The sequence below is a fragment of the Rhodamnia argentea genome, chromosome 6 (genome assembly GCF_020921035.1).
Source record: "Rhodamnia argentea isolate NSW1041297 chromosome 6, ASM2092103v1, whole genome shotgun sequence".
Taxonomy (NCBI): domain Eukaryota; kingdom Viridiplantae; phylum Streptophyta; class Magnoliopsida; order Myrtales; family Myrtaceae; genus Rhodamnia; species Rhodamnia argentea.
In genome coordinates this window covers 15,891,964-15,909,767 of record NC_063155.1, presented here as the reverse complement: position 1 = coordinate 15,909,767, position 17,804 = coordinate 15,891,964, and the positions used below count along the sequence as shown (strand labels likewise).

The 17,804-nt window shown below is 37.7% G+C and overlaps 1 pseudogene; it reads right to left on the bottom strand.

Annotated features, from left to right (window-relative positions):
* Positions 1 to 1,290: 1,290 nt before the first annotated feature.
* LOC115756170 lies at positions 1,291 to 5,003 on the bottom strand (annotated as a pseudogene).
* Positions 5,004 to 17,804: the final 12,801 nt, after the last annotated feature.

Below are 17,804 nucleotides of genomic sequence, written 5' to 3'. Positions count from 1 at the left end.
TGTGAATTCGGGGTTAACGATCGAGAGTTATTGTTGTTTCACGGCTATATAGGATTAAGGGCGTGATGATGCTCTCGATGATAAAAGATTAGCACAAATGAATATCTTTGGACTAAAGTGCACTTGATTTGAGGTATGGAGTTTATTGCGAAGAAAATTCACCGATGGGTATGCCGTGAATGTGGCTGTGGAGGACGTAAAAGTAAGACCCAATGAATTTCCAAGAGCAATGTAGAACAAAAGTGTACTTTTGGGGGGCAAAAGTGCTATTTTAATATTTTGCAATTATTCCCATCTCCGAACTTACAGAACGGGACTAAATCATAGGCCCGAAACTTATGAGAATGGGCCCAATTTTTTGCAGTTGAGCCCGTTCTTGATCAAGGCCCAAAGAATCTGAAAATGGCCCAACCTTTGTGCCTTTTACTGCAAGCCAAGGCCCGATTGTTGTCGACGCCGGTACACAACTCTTTTTCTCGGGTCGGGCGGGTGTGGGCGACGGAAGAAGAACTCGGCTTGAGGGAAATGGAAAGGAGTGCTCGAATTTGGGAGAATAACTGAAAGAAATTCAGGTTGTTCATGATTTTAGGGTTCGCGATATTGATCGAATCCAAATCGGAGCCAAAAGGGAGAATGACAGCATTTCCTATTGGAGTTTCTTTTTTTTTTTTTTTGGTGGTAATGAAAGACACTACTTTTAACATTTTTCGACGATCACGCCAGCTCTAACCATGCCACTTGGGATGGTCGGCGCTAACTAAATATTCCATGTCGAGCTTTTCCAATCAATAGGATTGAATTGAAAAATATGTAAAATATTTAGAATTGAATTGTCATAATTGAAATATTTAAGATGTCCCAATTCAATAGATGTGTGATTATTTTGATAATTTTCTCGTGAACGTTGAACTATCATCTAGATAATTCTATTTTCGATTTGATTTTAAAAACCGATTTCGAGATGATGTGACAACCCATAAAATGATATGAATGCATGAATCATATATACGGAACGTGAATAAATAATACATGCTACTTCATAAACATAATTTACAAAAGAGTCGTCCAAATTTCCAAGATTTCCAAATTACATAAGAAAACATAGGGTAAATGATCTATAGACGTAGGTCTCCATTATTTTAATATAATGGTCCCTATTGATAATTTACTTCACTTAAAGAGAAATTCCACTACCACATATACAATACAAGTATAACATACATGTTAATTTGAAATTCCGTTTGACTTAACGAAAAGAGCAACCAATTCCAATCGTGTCTGTCTCTATAATTGCTCTACACACTTAAAACCACAACCCTAATTCCAAACAGCTAGGCTGCGAACAGGGCGGTTATGAAGAGGAAAGCTCCGGCCTTCGCCAAGGCCGCAAGGAACCGATCCCATTTCGTTTGCTTCGCCGCTTCATCTCTGGCCATGATATTCTTATAGTCCAAAGACTCGTCATCATAGATATCCCACCACTTCTTCACCAGCATCTTGACGTCGTCCCGGTCCACGTTCTCTCCCTTGCCCGTGTACCTCCATGGCTTCGACCCCGCGGCACAATAGTGAACGACCTTCACCTTGTCCAATTCGATGTTCTCGGGGTGACGTCACAGCATCACGAGCACGAGGTTCTACACATTAGGAATTGGTTTGTAGATGTCCTTGAAGTACATGTTCAAGAAGTCTTGTTCTACAAATGGAGTCGAAGGTGTGATCTTGAGGGTTCCTAGCAAATCGTGGTAAGTGTTGAGGTTTGGCTGGTACACAAACATGCCCTCGTTGAAGTAGAGAGATGGCTTTGGACCGACGTGGTCGGTCCATTAGACCTTGCCAGGGCATTGTTGGCAATACCCGATTTCCCTCTGAGGGGTGTGGCTCCATGTCTTCGATCCATGACGGCACAAAAGAAGCCGTTCGGGAGGTCGAAGACGTGGTCGATGTTGTCCAAATCGAAGCCATTACCTTCACCAGATATTGTTGTCCGGGAACTAGAAGAGAATGGATGATGAGGTAGGCTCACGGATACTGAGCCTAACTTCGGTCCGTTATTTACCTAAATTGTTAGGTGGGGCTATAAATGACTAGGGGGCAAATAGGAGCAAGTATCTTTTATTGCAATCTCGAATTTGATCTTTATAAATCAAATTCAGTTTGACATTATGAGCAAATAGAAGCAACTCTGATGCCTGAACATTGGTTCCAAAAAAAAAAAAATCACCCCTTCAACTGAGGTCTCGTACAAAAAAAAAAAATGAGGTCCAATAGGCATGCGAATATAATTCCTCGGGTTCGCTTGTTTTCCGAAATCATCTAATTGAATGGTTACTATCATCAATCTTTCACGAGCACATCTTGTCGCGAATGAATATGTTTCCATATCTTTTAGTGAATGGTAAGAAAAATACATAATGACCACGAGGAGAACATCGATAATTGCAGGCCCGCCTTACGATGTTGAGATAAAAATGTGATAACTAAAGAGGTTATGAATTCGATAGGAGTGACACAAGTTATGAAATGGTATTGTCTAAACTCTTTATTGAATTGTGTAAGAAACCCACGGCCCCGTGTTACGGGGAGTGAGATCCAGTGTTCCTTGGAGTGTAAATGGGAAACAGATTTAAAGATCTATATTCTTTCTCATTTTCTTCTTCGGTAAAATAATGAAGTGCATTCGAATTTTTGGAAAAGAGGCAACTTTAAAACTACACGAGATGACAACTTATACTCCTTGTGGACTAATTGTGATAATGCTGGTAGATTGTTATGAACTGTATTTTTTTCAGAGCTTGTTTTACGTTAATAGATTTTGACCCCGAAACAAGTATGATTTTGCCCGCATAGTCCGACGTGGATGTGGGACTAGGATGCTGGATCTTTTTCTCTGTTGGACTAACTGTGTATTTTGACATTCGAATTGAATCATTGTTTTATCTCGTTTGTTTGTCCCCTCAAATTTGTTTATGTCACTTTACTAGTTTATGACAAGTCCGTATGTTGGTTATATAAAGTTGTTGTAAATGACATAAAGGGAGAAGGGGCGATTGTTTTGTTACAACATGCATTTGATTTAATTAGTTTAGGGGGTCGAAGAAGAACTACAGATATTGTAGACTAGTTTCTTGGATTAGTGCTTTCTATGTTCAACACTCATATTCTCTATTGCTTCTAGAAGGAAAAACCGGATATACAAGCACATAGGCTGGTCACTAAGTCATGACTTAACACTTGTAGGATTAGCTTGTTTCCCAAACCTAAGGCTCCTCCGAGGGAAAGCAATAAATTTCATGGGCGGCTACAAAAATCTTCTTCGCAGTTTGAGATGGCTTTCTTGGTGTTATTACTCGCCAGATCTTTCGATAACGAATTTTCACCTGGTGAATTTGGTCATGGTCAACATTTCGAAGAGCAACATCACCCACAATTGGGTCGGATGGAGGCAAATCAAGGTACCAACACATCTCACTCACGATCACTTCAACTTTTATCAATTAAGTTTTGCTAGCTAGTTGTATGCTACTGTTTTCTCTACTTTTCATTGGCATTTGATTGGTTTTTTTATTCCACTACAGAAAAATGAAAAGGTTGAGTGTTTTAGATTTGACACATTGCGAAGAGTTAACTAAGACATTTGACATTTTTGAGATTGGTAAGTTGGAGAAATTGATTCTCGCATGGTGTGTTAAATTGTGTATAATTGATAGCTCAATCAGTAAGCTAAAGCTGCCAATTACTCTGGATATCCGGAGATGCCATTCCCTCTAAGGGTTGTCGGATGAAATCGATTTTCTAGAATGCTTGCTTGAAATCAATGTCCTCGGAGGTAAACCGTTCAATCTTTACGAGACCCTAGGTAATCTAAAAATCAAAATTTGAAATTCGATTTCATTACGGTAATATCCTACTCCCTCGCTCTATTGAAAGGTTCATGAATCTCACAATTTTTTGTTTGCGTGCATGCAAGAATCTACATGAGCTTCCAGATTATATTGGAGAACTCAAATTATTGATCGAGTTAGATTTACAATTATCGAGGATCTCCATCCTCCCCGATTCCATTGGAAATTTGAAGAGGTTAAAAGTCATCGGGGTGGGACATACGAAGATACACACGATACCTTGTGCTCTTGGAGGGGTGGAGACACTTGAAGTGATTGGTACCTCGATTTGACCGTATATCAAGGATGGTATCCATGGGATAAGTAGAGCCTAACTCGTCCGAGGATCTTGGACTTATATGGGATCCCAATCTAGATTGCCGGAAAGATCGGTAGTTTATCTAGCCTCTAAGAGCTTAAACTCTCAAATCTCTAGCTTTGGCCTTTGCCGGAGCTTCCCTCGAGTTTGAAATGCCTCGTAGTTAAAGCTGCTCAATACTTTGTTCTGCTAGACCTCTTGAGCTTAGTTCATTTCCATCATCTTGAAGTGTGTGTAAGCCAACCGAATTTTGTATCTACTAGTGAGGATGAGGATGTCTAGCCGGAGGAGGATGAGGAAGCTGGGGAATATTCCCTAATGCAATTTGTAGAACTTTTAGACTACATCAACGAACACTAGCTTGTACGCTTGATCACTCTTGAATATTTGGAGTGGTCAAGGGTATTGAAGATATCGAGTTCGGAATTGCTGGAGAGCACACTTGATTTATCACGCTTAAAGAGGCTACAAAAGTTACAGCTCGGTGACTTATCAAATCTGGTTGAGATTCCAGGTTTGAGGGAATTGGAATCAATGAAGTTTCTAGGCATTTCTAGTTATGAAATCGAACGATTATTTAACTTGTCAAAGTTAGAAAATTTGCGGTATCTCTAAGTTAGATGGTCATTGGCGGATGAGAGCGGTGAAGGTTTGAATCAATTCAATTCTTTGAAGAAGATGAAGATCATACAATGCATGTCGCTGAAAAGTTTACCCGATGTACCTGCATTACCCGATGTACCGGCATTTACCAAGATGGATATAGATTGGGTGAGCTTGGAAGTTGCATAACACACCATTTAGCCGAGAAAAGGAATTCTTGTGATGAATGAAGTTATTATGCTCAATTCATCTCCAAAGTATGACTGGGATAATCAAAATGAATTGAGCATAATAACTACTATTTCGAAAGTCACAATTGATTTCTCGGCTAAATGCCATGCTCTGCAACTTCTAACCGCACCCAATCTATCTCCATCTTGGTAAATGTAGGTACATTGAATAAACTTTTAAGCAACATGCATTGTTTGATCTCCACCTTCTTCAAAGAATCCAATTCATTCAAATCGTTTACCGCTCTTAGCCGTCGACAACCATCTAGCTTGAGATACCGCATATTTTTCCACTTTCACGGGTTAGGTAATCATCGGATTGCATAACACCTCGTGATTCGAATTCCCCCAAACCTGAAATCTTTATCGATTTTGACAAGTCATTGAGCTGCAATTTTTGCAGCCTTTTCAAGCGCAACAAATTTAGGTGTGCTCTCTAGCAATTCGTATCTCGATATCGTTAATTCCCTTAATCTCTCCAAATATTCAAGGGCAGGCAAGTGTACGGACCACCCTTGGTTGATGGAGTCTAAAAATTTTGCAAATTGCGTTAGAGAATATGCCCAGCTTCTTCGTCCTCCCTTGGCTAGACATGCTCGTCCCTGCTCGTAAATGCAAAGTTTAGTTCGCTTCTACACACTTCGAGATGATGTAAACGAACTAGGCTCAAGAGGTCGGGAAGAACAGAATATTGAGCAACTTCAACTACAAGGCATTTCACACTTGAAGGAAGCTCTGGCAACGGCCAAAGCCGGGAACTTGAGAGTTTAAGCTCTTGGAGGCTCCAAAAACTACCGATCTTTGCCGGCACTCTAGTGATGGGGGTCTCATATAAGTCCAGGAACCTCAAACGAGTTAGGCTTCTCATATCTTGGGAGATTTCATTGTTAAGATAAGGACAAAACGAGGTATCGATCACTTCAAGTGTCTCCACGCACTCAAGAGCATAAGGTATGGTGCGTATCTTTGTGTGTCCCACTCCAATGACTTTTAATCTATTCAGACCTCCAATGGAATTAGGGAGAATGGACATCTCAATAATTGTAAATCCAACTCGATCAAAGATTATAATTCCTCAATAGAGTTCAGAATTTCACGTAGATTCTTGCATGCACGCAAACACAAATTTGTGATATTCATTAACCTTCCAATGGAGTGAAGAAGTAGGCTGATACCATAATGAAATCGAATTTCAAACTTTGTCAAATAGTTTAGATTGCTTAGAGTCTCAGAAAGCGGTTTGCCTTATAAGGGCATATAAATTTTTGACAAGCATTCTAGAGAATCGATTTCATCCGGCAACCCTCAGAGGAAATGGTATCCTCGGACATCCAAAGTAAGATTAGTTTAGCTTACCAATTGAGCTAATAATAGTAGACAATTTCACACACAATGTGAGAATCAATTTTTCCAACTTGCCAAACTCAGAAAAATCAAGTGTCTTGAGTAACTCTTCGCAAAGCATCAAATCTAGAAATTTCAACTTTTTCATTATTTGCAGTGGAATAAAATTGCGAATCAAATGCTAATGAAAAATAGAGAAAACAGTAGCATATAATTTGCTAGTGAAAGCTCAATTGATAGAATTTCAAGTGACTGTGAGCAAAGTGTGTCGGTAGCTCGATTTGCCTCCATCCGCCCTAGTCATGGGTAATGTTGCTCTAGAAAAGGTTGTGCATGACCAAATTTATCGGGTGAAGATTCGTTGCTGAAAGATTTGAATGACGCCAAGAAACCGTCGTAGACTATGAAAGATTGTCGAAGTCGCTTACGAAATTCATTCTTTTCCATCCAAGTAACCTTAGGCTTGAGAAACAGACTAATCCTTCAAGTGTTAAGTTAGAACTAATACCCAAGCTAAGTGCTTGTACACCCGATTTTTTCTACCGAAAGCGGTAGAGTATAAAGATAACACTAAAAAAAAAAAAGGATTTAGCCACGAAAAATTTGCGACGAAAAAAATTCGTTGCTAATTTCCGATGAAAATAGTGACAAAAGTAAGATTCGTCGCTATTTGTGACAAAATTAGTGATGAAACATTTCGTCGCTAATTAGCTACGAATATAGCGACGGAAAAAAATTTCGTCACTAATTTGTGACGAAAATGGCCACAAAATAGTTTTCGTAGCTAATTTGCAACGAAAATAGCTACGAAAAAGATTTCGTCGCTAATTTGCCACGAAAATGGCCACAAAAAAACTTTCGTCGCACATTAGCGACGAAAATGGCCATGAAAATATTATTTGTTGCTATATCCTTTGCTACGAAAATAGGATTCGTAGCTAATTAGCGACGAAAGGCCACGTTTCATCGCTAATTAGCCACGAACGTCCTTTTTCATCGCAAATTCTTTTCTTAAAATTTAGCGACGAAAATCAACATTCGTCACTAATTAGCGACACACTGTTATTTTCGTCACGAAATTAGCATTATGAATAAAAATAACAAAGAAAAAAATTAAAATTAACTACGAATAAAAAATTTCGTGGCTAATTTAGCAACGAAGTGTATTATTCGTCGTTAATACGATAAAAATAAAAATAAAAATAAAAATAAAAATAAAAATAAAAAAATAATTGGCGACGAACAATGTTTTTCGTTGCTAACCTCCTATTAAGCAATTAGCGACAAAAACCAAACTTTGTCGCAAATTTGTTGCTAAGCATTTAGCGACGAAAACCTTGTTCATCACTAATTAGCCATGAACCACGTTTTGCGTCGCAAATTCTTTTTTTAAAAGTTAGCGACGAAAATTGTCGTTTGTCGCAAAATTAGCACTATATAGCGACGAATCCTAGTTTTCGTCGCTAATATAATTTAGCGACGAAACGTATTATTTGTTGCTAATATGATATAAATAAAATAATAATAACAATTAGCGACGAACAGTGTTTTTCGTCGCTAACTCTATTGAGCATTTAGCGACGAAAACCAAATTTCGTCGCAAATTTGTTGCAAAGAATTTAGCAAATTAGCGACGAAAGTAATAGTCGTTGCTAATTAGCAACGGAGTCTATTCGTCGCAAAATTTGTCGTCGCTAATTGTGACAATAAATGGCCACAAATAAAGGTTCGTTGCTAATTTTGACCTAATCTATGCCGCGTTCTTTCTTTTCCTTTTCCCTCTCCATCCCCAACCAATTGGCCCCGCGCCTCAACTCCCTTTGCCAAAACAGCCGTGGAGAATTGGTGGATGGCTTCAGGCGGTCAGTAGCCTCAACTCTCTTCCCTCCTCCTTTGCCTCTCGGGCTTTGGTCGTCTCCTCCGCCTCCATGTCGGACGATAAGGAGCTCGCCACTGCCAAGAAGGCCGCCTCTCTCGCCGTTTCTCTCTCCAAGGTCCCATCTCTCTCGGGGTCGCATTTCGTTCGTTCAATGTGTCCGAAGGTCGAATTGGGTTGTTGAAATGTATGTGGGTGCGGTTGATTTTGAGCCTCGAGTCAATTCGTCATTGTGGAATCCATGCCTCACGTACCCATTTAGGTGATTTTCGTAATGTCAGGTCGGATTGCTTATACTTGGTCACTGAGCTCATGAGTGCAGCTAAGACGTTCGTGCTATTGATCCCTCATGCTTATGCTTTGTTTCAATTGAAACAAATTTGGAAATTGTTCTTTTTTTTCATGAAATATATGTGGATAATCATCTGTTCTTGTTCTGGCTGTTGTGCTGATAAAAAGGCTTACTTTATTTGTTATTGGAATTCATCACTATTTCATGTTGTTTCTGTTGTATTCATCAGACTTCAGTAACTTCTTTCTTTGTTCATTATCCCTAAAGCTCTACGTTTTTATCCTGTTGTGGGGTGATGTTCTCTTTTCAATACATACATACTAGTACGCAGGTATTTGCTTATTGTTCTATCTATTGTAGAAAGTGCAAAAAGAACCATTGAAATCAGATGTTCAATTGAAATCAAACATGGCTGGTCTTCAATGCAATATTTTGTTTTTCCCTTGCTGGTTATTTTGATCAACAAAACTTGCTCTCTATTCTGGTAGGTTGTATATATATCTTCTTAACGAAAATACAAACGAAAGAAGATGTCTATATGGACATGGGCATTTCTAAATGATTATGAAAATTAGGTTGTTCAGTGGAATCACAAGCCCTCAATAACTCTTTTTCATTGTACACATAGAAAAATGCTGTGATTGAGAGTACTTGACATTTAGGTTGACCAAGTGTTTGGTTAAATTTGGAATTAGAAAAATCTTATAATTTGCATTTTGTAACTGGTTAACCAGCCAGTCTCTAACCTTTCTAACACTGGAACAAGCCTTGTGCTTCTAATTTGTGTGTCAAGAGCTCTTTAACCTAGTATGTCTCTTGTAGTTGAACTTTGCTTTTTTTTTAAAAAAATTGTTCAATAATTCTACCACTGGCTTGATGATCTCCAAGATTATATACGAGAAATAATTCTAGATGCAAAATGTTCCATTACTCTAGTGAAGTCAGGAGAATGCAGGCAATTGTCATGACATTGCTCCTTATGTGTCCTTCTGATCGAGATGGCTTACAAAGTTCTCTTTTTTCACATTTGCCTTGAGAATCTGTGCACTCTAGCCTCATTTCATTTCTTATTCTTCTTTGTTATTGTGTTTATTTTCACGAAAATTCTGGTTAGGAAAAAGAGCATGCTCTTCAGGTTCTCAGGTGAATGAATTACCCCGAATACATGTGCATCATTAGTCACTCGTCTTCGTGTGATCGTATTGAGTCTCCACTAATTGATTCCAAGAGATGGGCACTTTAACAAGCGCAAGGGCTGCTGAATTTTCTGGTTTTGTTTCTGAGTTTCAAGCTTCTGTTAACTGTTAGGGTATCTTTAGTACCTCCTAAGAAACTTATTTGCGTAGAGGGAGGTTGAATTTAAAATATGCGGATTTGTTTTTGATATTTTCTTGAAGGCAGGGCCACTAGTATATTTTCAGTTTTTAGCATTGTCACCTTTAACTGAGGCAGTATTATTGCAGGAAAATAACTGGACTGAACTTGAACGACTGCATAAGGAAAGGCATGCAGACTTCTTAAATATGTTGAAGGACTTTGTTGTGAATCAGGTACATTGTCTCTACTGCTCTTGTTAAAGGCAATTTGATTTCGATGTCTCCTGATGCAAATTTGGTCATATTCTCTTAGTTGTCATTGCAACTATTTTTTATGACAGCATTGGCCGTCCATACAAGAATTGCCGAGGCACTTCTGGTCATCATATCCAATTACGAGTTCTTACCTTTATGCGACGGTAAATGTTTGGTATTAATCCTTGATCAGTATTAGGGGTTCAATAAAAGGTCAAACAAACAGTCAACATACTACAAATGTGATAGGTGATTTTTGTATGTGTGGAAGTCAGATGCTGAGATATAATTCTGTTGAGGTTACGAGTATCATTAATTTAGTGGCGGCGGGGTTTGACAGCAAGCCTTAGTAGATTTCTCTCTTTAAACTTCATGACTACCCAATTGTGGCCCTCCTTGTCTGTTACAAGCAAAAGGATAGGACACAAGTAACAGGTTTTCATGTGCCATTTCCCTTGAAAATTGCTCAGTTGGTCAAGTAGGTGGAGGAGCTGAATTAGGATTAAGATCCAGCTGTTGCCAAGGAATGAAATACTCATAATAATACCCATCTTATAGAGGTTCATTGTTTTTATTTTACGTAAACATGTAAATTAATACTCAGTTCCTAAGAGGCAAGGAGGACGATTGATTAACATACAAGTCAATTATAATCATTACATGGCAAACGACATCATATTATTCTTGATTAATGTTTTTTTTTCCAAAACCAATTTGACTCATCTAAGTGGATTTAAAAACATTGTGTTATGGATACTCATTAGTCCTTATTATAAGTACATGCTCTATTTATCTTATTTGCACCCCTGATTCTTATATTAGTCCTTATTATAAGTACATGCTCTATTTATCTTATTTGCACCCATGATTCTTATATGTGCTTGACTTATAGTTTGTTTTTCTTTTTTTAGTTTTCCATGCCACACCATTTTATTATAATGCTTTGACTCATTGCATTGGATGTGGGAGATCTTTTGACAAGCAAGCAGTTCCATATATGTTCTCATCAATAGTTTGATATCATTTTGGTAAGCTTGTGTCATCTACATCTACTCATATATGTCTCTTTCTCGCCCATGTATAAAATGGCTATAAATGGAGAAACATGAATTTTATTTTATAGTTTTTTTCTTCTTTTGGCAGGCTATAATCCTTCAACGATGCCTTCAATGGTTCCACCGCCTGGTGCTCCCTCTATCCATCAACTGAATGGCATGCCAAGGCCTCCTGCATTCAACGTCCTTCCTACAGTTCCTGGGAGTGGACCAATCCCAACCTCTTCTAGTAGCGTCCCCTCAATGACTCCAATTCCTACCTATCAAACAAATCCTGCAGGATCAAATAGAGGAGGTTTCGACAGTTTTAATACCAATTCTAAGGTCCCGATGCTAGTCATTAGTTTTGCTCAGTAGGTACTTTTGCTTCTCATATTGAACTTCTTATGCTAGTCATTGGTTTGTGTTTTTTATAGGGGGTTCGTCTCTTTTGATTTCATTTTTCATTTGACATGGTATTTACTAGTATATATTTTTGAAACAGGGTGCATATTTGTCCTCTCATATTTACTAGTATTTCATTTTTCATTGGATGCCTTTTGGATTGTTGGAGTGTGCATATTTGACCTCTTGTTCACTTGATCGTATATAAAAGATTCTCCTAGCTATGGCGCAACCGCCCACGTTTTGAATATTCTTTAATATCTTTGTTGTGTGCAATCTTATCGCAAAACTCGTCGCCAAAAGTTGTCGCTGAACAATATTCGTTGCAAAATTCGTCGCTAAAAATGTATGACAAAAACAAAATCTCGTCGTTTAATACAATATTCGTCGCAAAAGTCATCGCTAAATAATTAATAAAACTTCATCACTGAATAACATTTGTAGCAAAATTCGTTGCTAAATTATTTATAAATTCGTCACAAGTTTTTCGTCGCTAATTTGACATAGAAAAATTCGTTGCAAATTAGCGACGAACACATTCATTGCAAATTAAATTATCGACGAAATTTGCGACGAACTTGATTCGTCGCAAATTCAAATTAGTGACGAATACTTTTCGTCACTAATTTGCAATGAATAAAGTTCGTTGCAAATTTTGTCGCAAATTTGCAACGAACTTTAATTTTTCGTCGCTAAATTGCCACAACGAATTGGCGATGAATTATTTATTCGTCGCAAAGTTCGTCGCTAATTAGGGACGAAAAACTTAATTTCGTCACAAATTTGCGATGAAGTAAATTCGTCGCAAATGTCATCGTAAATCGGTGATGATAGGATTTCGTCACAAATTGGTGACGAACAACATTCGTTGCAAATTTAGTCGCAAATTAGCGACGAAATTTCATTTTTTCGTCGCTAATTTTTGCGATGCCGTATTAGCCACGAATTTTTTTTTGTGGCAAAATTCGTCGCAAAATCCATTAGCGACGAATTTTGCCAAAATTTCGTGGCTAAAACATTGTTTTTTTGTAGTGTAAGTGAAGGAACTAGTCTATAATGTGAGTAGTTCTTCAACCAAAAACTAAATAAATCAAATGCATGTTGTAACAAAACAAGCACCTGTTTCCCCTTACCAATTTGAAAATAAGACAAAATGAAGCAAGTCTAAAACGTTCATAAATGTCGAATTTTCCGTCTTTAAACAAATTTTCAAGGGAACAAAAAACTCATAATTCATTCTCACTGAAGCACGAAACAAAAAAATTTCAACTAACCGAATGGTGCTTTAATAAATTAGAAAACAAAGCAGGTCATCAACCTTGATATTCTCAATTTTAAATCACATTAGGAAATATTTTGCTCGATTGATTGTATCTTCTACTCTTGATAACTTTTACCTCGATGCTCCTAAATATGTCTAAAGTATTATCATTAATCCACGCTCAAGCACGCTTTCCAGCATCTTTAAAATTCTCTTCCTTGATAATGTACCATCCTAGATTTCGAGGTTCATCATGCATCTAGAAATGTACTAATCGATCTTTATTAGCGACATGAGGAGAAGAACATGAATCGCACTGCGTGGAGAATATCCGTAATCATCCTACATGTAATACGTATTTGACTTATCTTGCCCTATACAATAACATGCTATCTGTAGGAATAGAATTTTTGTCTACAGTTCAATTGGTTCAAACTTGTCATCAATGTTTCTAGGACTTCTCTGCACGGGACTTGCTTTAAGTCCCTCAATGTCTCATTCCACTTAGATCTACCACTGCGGGCACAAAGAGAACTCACGATTTCCAAAGTCAAAGGAAGCCTCTCTATGCTTGAAACGACTTGTTCCGAGAAATTGTAGCAATCACTGGAGGAGCATTGCTTCTAAAGACATGCATGCTAAATGGCTCAACCCAATGGCATCTCCATTACTAGGTAGGCCAAGCAATTGCTCGTTGATTGTCCTCATCTAATATTGTCCTTGTGTTCCTAACCGTGACAATGATCCTACTTCTGGAACCAAACCAATCACATCTCCCTACAAGTTTCTTGAGTTGCTTCTTTTCGTCCAAGTTATTTAGAACAATTAGAACTTTCTTTTTGCCAAGTCATCTTTTTATGCGGTCGATCCCATTGTTGGTGTCAGAGATTTCTTGAGTAGAGGTTGAGCCTAGTGTTTTAGATAGTAGTTTCTTTTGCATGTCTAGAAGGCATCCAATTAGACATCTTCAAGGAAACTACTTTAGTTGAATTCAAATCTGAATGATTGAAGATAATGCTAGTAAGAGTTGATTTACCAATATCGCCCTTCCCATGGATTATAACGAAAAGTACATGATCATCCGAGTCAACATCCAACAATCCCTCTATACATTCTTTATCATCCATTTCAACTGGATAATCGGGAAAAAGTATGTTCTTCCCCTTCACCTTAAGAAGAACTTCCCGAACAATCGATTTCATAAACTCCCCATTCCTGCTAGACCGCGATGGTGCAGGAATTTAGAATGAGAGAATGAGGGCAGCGTACTATTCCTAACTTTCAAGCATACGAGATTTAAATAGCATAAACTAAATTTATGAAGGCCGAATTACAAAAGATGATAGCTTTTCATATAACAAATCTGATTCCATTTTAAACATAACAATCTCAAGTTGCAATGAAAGTAATCTAAATCATAATAAAAGGCCTAGAATTAGTTGTTGTCGTTGTCCAGATTCTCTATAATTAGGTTTAAAAAATAATTGTTGCCCATTTTCTCATTTACTGGGTTTAAACAGTGATTAAGAGGAAATTATGGAAATTAGGAGCCCTAGTTGGAACTTACCATATCCAACACGCAGAGTTCTCGCAGATTATATTAAAATTAATAACGTAGAACAGGTCGCGGAAAAACTTACCCTTTTCGTTCCAGCTTCCAAGATACTCAAGTTGAAACCTCAACTAGAGCGGTTTACCAGCGCTTCTCCTTACTGGAGCCATACTTCTCCTCATGTATAGACAGGGTATCTCTATATAGTTTGGTTTTGACATCATCCGGCTCCACATCGAAGAAAACGGGAAGGATCTCCTTCTTCCCATCCGACTTCTACGTGCAATCTACCATATGCGCAACCTCATGGAGACATGACGGACTGGAAGTGAAGCCTTTAGAGAAGACATGGAAATAGATTTGAGTGATGTCAAGAGCTAACAAAAGGTTTCCACCATTTTTCTGACCAACGAGCAGATCTTTGAAGACGTAGATTCCTTTCTCCGCCATTTCGGTCTAGAGGCAACCGGTAAAGTGGTCCCGAGTATCCGGTCCCCCGAAACTTAGTAACACCTCAAACTCCATTCCCAAAGTGTCAATGGCTCATCAAAATCACATGTGAAAATGGAGACTTGAGATAGAATCAAGCTGGATGAAAATTACCAAAGAGTTTCATTGAGGGAAGTTTAAAAAAAAATTGTGGTGAAATGGTTAGTCACAACTCACAGCCATCATCCGGCAATGATGGCATTCGACATTCGGCACCGATGGCATTCGACCAACTAATCAAAGACAACCAACATAATGAGAGAGTACTGAGTGGGCTGATTGAAGGGCAACACACAAAGGCGATGCCACAACCGCTAGATCGAGAGAGAGGCGAGATGAGCATCGACCGAAGTGAGACTTGAGAGAGGAAGCTCGAAGGGTGTCACCAGCGAACAAAGACATATAGAGGCCAGATCTGAGAGTCACAACTAGAAAATGTTTTAAATTCAAGACATTTTAGGGTTTGGTTTTGGCTCACTAGAATTGTTCTTACAAGGCTGCAGAGGCTTTATGTCATTTACAACAACTTTATATGGCGAACATATGGACTTGTCTTCTACTAGTAAAGTGACATGAAAAAATTTGAATTGGACAAACAAACGAGATAAACAATAACCCAATTCAAATGACATAATACACAATTAGTCCAACAGAGAACAAGGTCTAGCATCCTAGTCCAACATCCACATCAAACTAAGCAGGCAAAATCATACTTGTTTCAGGGTCAAAATTTATGAACAGAGAGCAAGCTCCGAGAAAAATACAGTCCATAGCAATATCACCAACCCTATCACTCTCACAATTGGTCCAGAAGGAGTGTAAGTTGTCATCGTGTGTAGGCTTAAAGTTGCCTCTTTTCCAAAAATTCGAATGCATTTCATTATTCTTCCGAAGAAGAAAATGAGAAAGGATAAAGAAATTTAAACCTCCGTTTCCCATTTACACTCCAAGAAATATTGGATCTCACTCCCAGTAGCACGGGGCCATGGTTTTCTTGCACAATTCAATTATGAGTCGAGACAATACCATTTCGCAAGAACTAGACTACAACGCTTCCCCAATTACTCTCTGGAGACAATCATTTCTACAGAGAAATTTTTTCTGAGGCAACACACTTCCATGGAAAAAAAAAGGATCACATGCACATCATCTATCGGCTTTCCTTCTCCATTTGGAGGTACCCACTACCTAAGAAGCAAGAATCAATTTAAAATTTCAATCCTTTTGCACCAGTCAGGCATTTTGTCAAACATAAAATGCTGTCTGCTGGAAAAAGAAAGTAATGTAAGAGGAGATCCTCTTTACTTTAAACAATCATATCAATTTTGGTAAAGTCAGCTGAAGGTCACAAACAATAACAATAGAGAAAGAATTAAGATGTTAGATAACTTGCGTTACTACGTAAATTATGAAGATTCTGAGTAGGAACGGTCTGAAGTAATTTTTGTATTTTACATATTGCGGCATACACATATCATTTTCTTTATTTTATTTTAGCAACTAAAAATTTCGCAACCGATAAATGTCGACATGTAAATCCACATGAAATTTTTTAAAAATTAATATTTTAAATTAGTGGGAATGCGGAAAAACTTACCTTTTGCTTTTCGTTTGTCTAAACAGACCGGCAACATACTCGAAATTGAAAGGGTTAAACTTGCTGAGAAAATATATAGGTTAGACAAAATTTAAGTAAAACGTACGAAGCCAAATCAAGAAATGAAGAGAACAAAAAAAGGTCCTAGAAACTTTTTGGACTTATTTGGAATGTTATTTTTCATGTTTTATTTTTTTTTATCTGAGGTCAATATACATCAAACATTATATAAATTAACTTGTGATATTCACGTGGAAAAATTACCAAGAAAATCCTAGACCTATTACAATTTTGTCAATTCAATTATAAGCATTTTACATTTGTATCAATTAAGTCCATCTGCCTAGCCAATGTTGACGCAACACTATTGATATTGACGTGGACTTTTTTAAATAATATTTTAATAAATTTATGAATTTTTTATAATTTTTTCTTATTTCGTTTCTTTTCCTTTAGCTTTTTCCCCCAACTCTTAGGGCTGGCGAGGGTCACAACCCTCGAGATCCGGGCAAGGGGCTGCGTTCCCTTGCCCTGGGTTGGGGAAAACAATCAGAGAAAAGAAAAGAAAGAAAATCATAAAAAATATATTCTAAAAAAGTTTACGTCGGTGTCGACAATCACAAGTCAACATCGATCAGCCAAATGGACTGAATTACCACATATGCAAAAGGTTTGGAACTAAATTGGCAAAACAAAAAAGATGTTAGGATTGAATCGACACAACTATAATAGATTTAGGCCATTCACGTTACCCCTCTCTTGCAACAATACATTGTAGCACTTTTCTTATCCTAATTTTCGGTCTTCTTAAGTGGTGATATGCTAATTCTACCTGCCAATAAATATAATTATCGAATAATCCTCATTTCTTTTCTTATATCATAATCTCATATAATTGATATTACGATACATTGACACACTTATGTTGGTGGAACACTCGTTCATAACCAATCACAATTTAGATATAAAATCTGAAACTTGCTCATTGGAGTAGCCACTGCAATGCGCTCCAAATTGACCATTATTCTTTTAGTGATCCATACTCATTACGGCACATTTACCTTAAACATTTTTTGTGTCACCCAAAACCCCAAATTTATAATATTGTGACATGTTTATCCTTCGTAACGTTCCCGTTAAGAAGCATTGTTAGAATTCCTAAGTGGCGGCTGACGTGGGCTACGGAATATAAACAGACTCCAAAAGAATTGAAAGTTTAGGTCTTTCAATTAAATTATTGACCAAAAAAAATTGATTGTGAGTTGGTAGTCTTCCGGAGAGTTTCAAACACTTCAATTTCAAGCCTTAATACCGTAAAGCAAAAAGAAATTTCTTAGACCCAACATA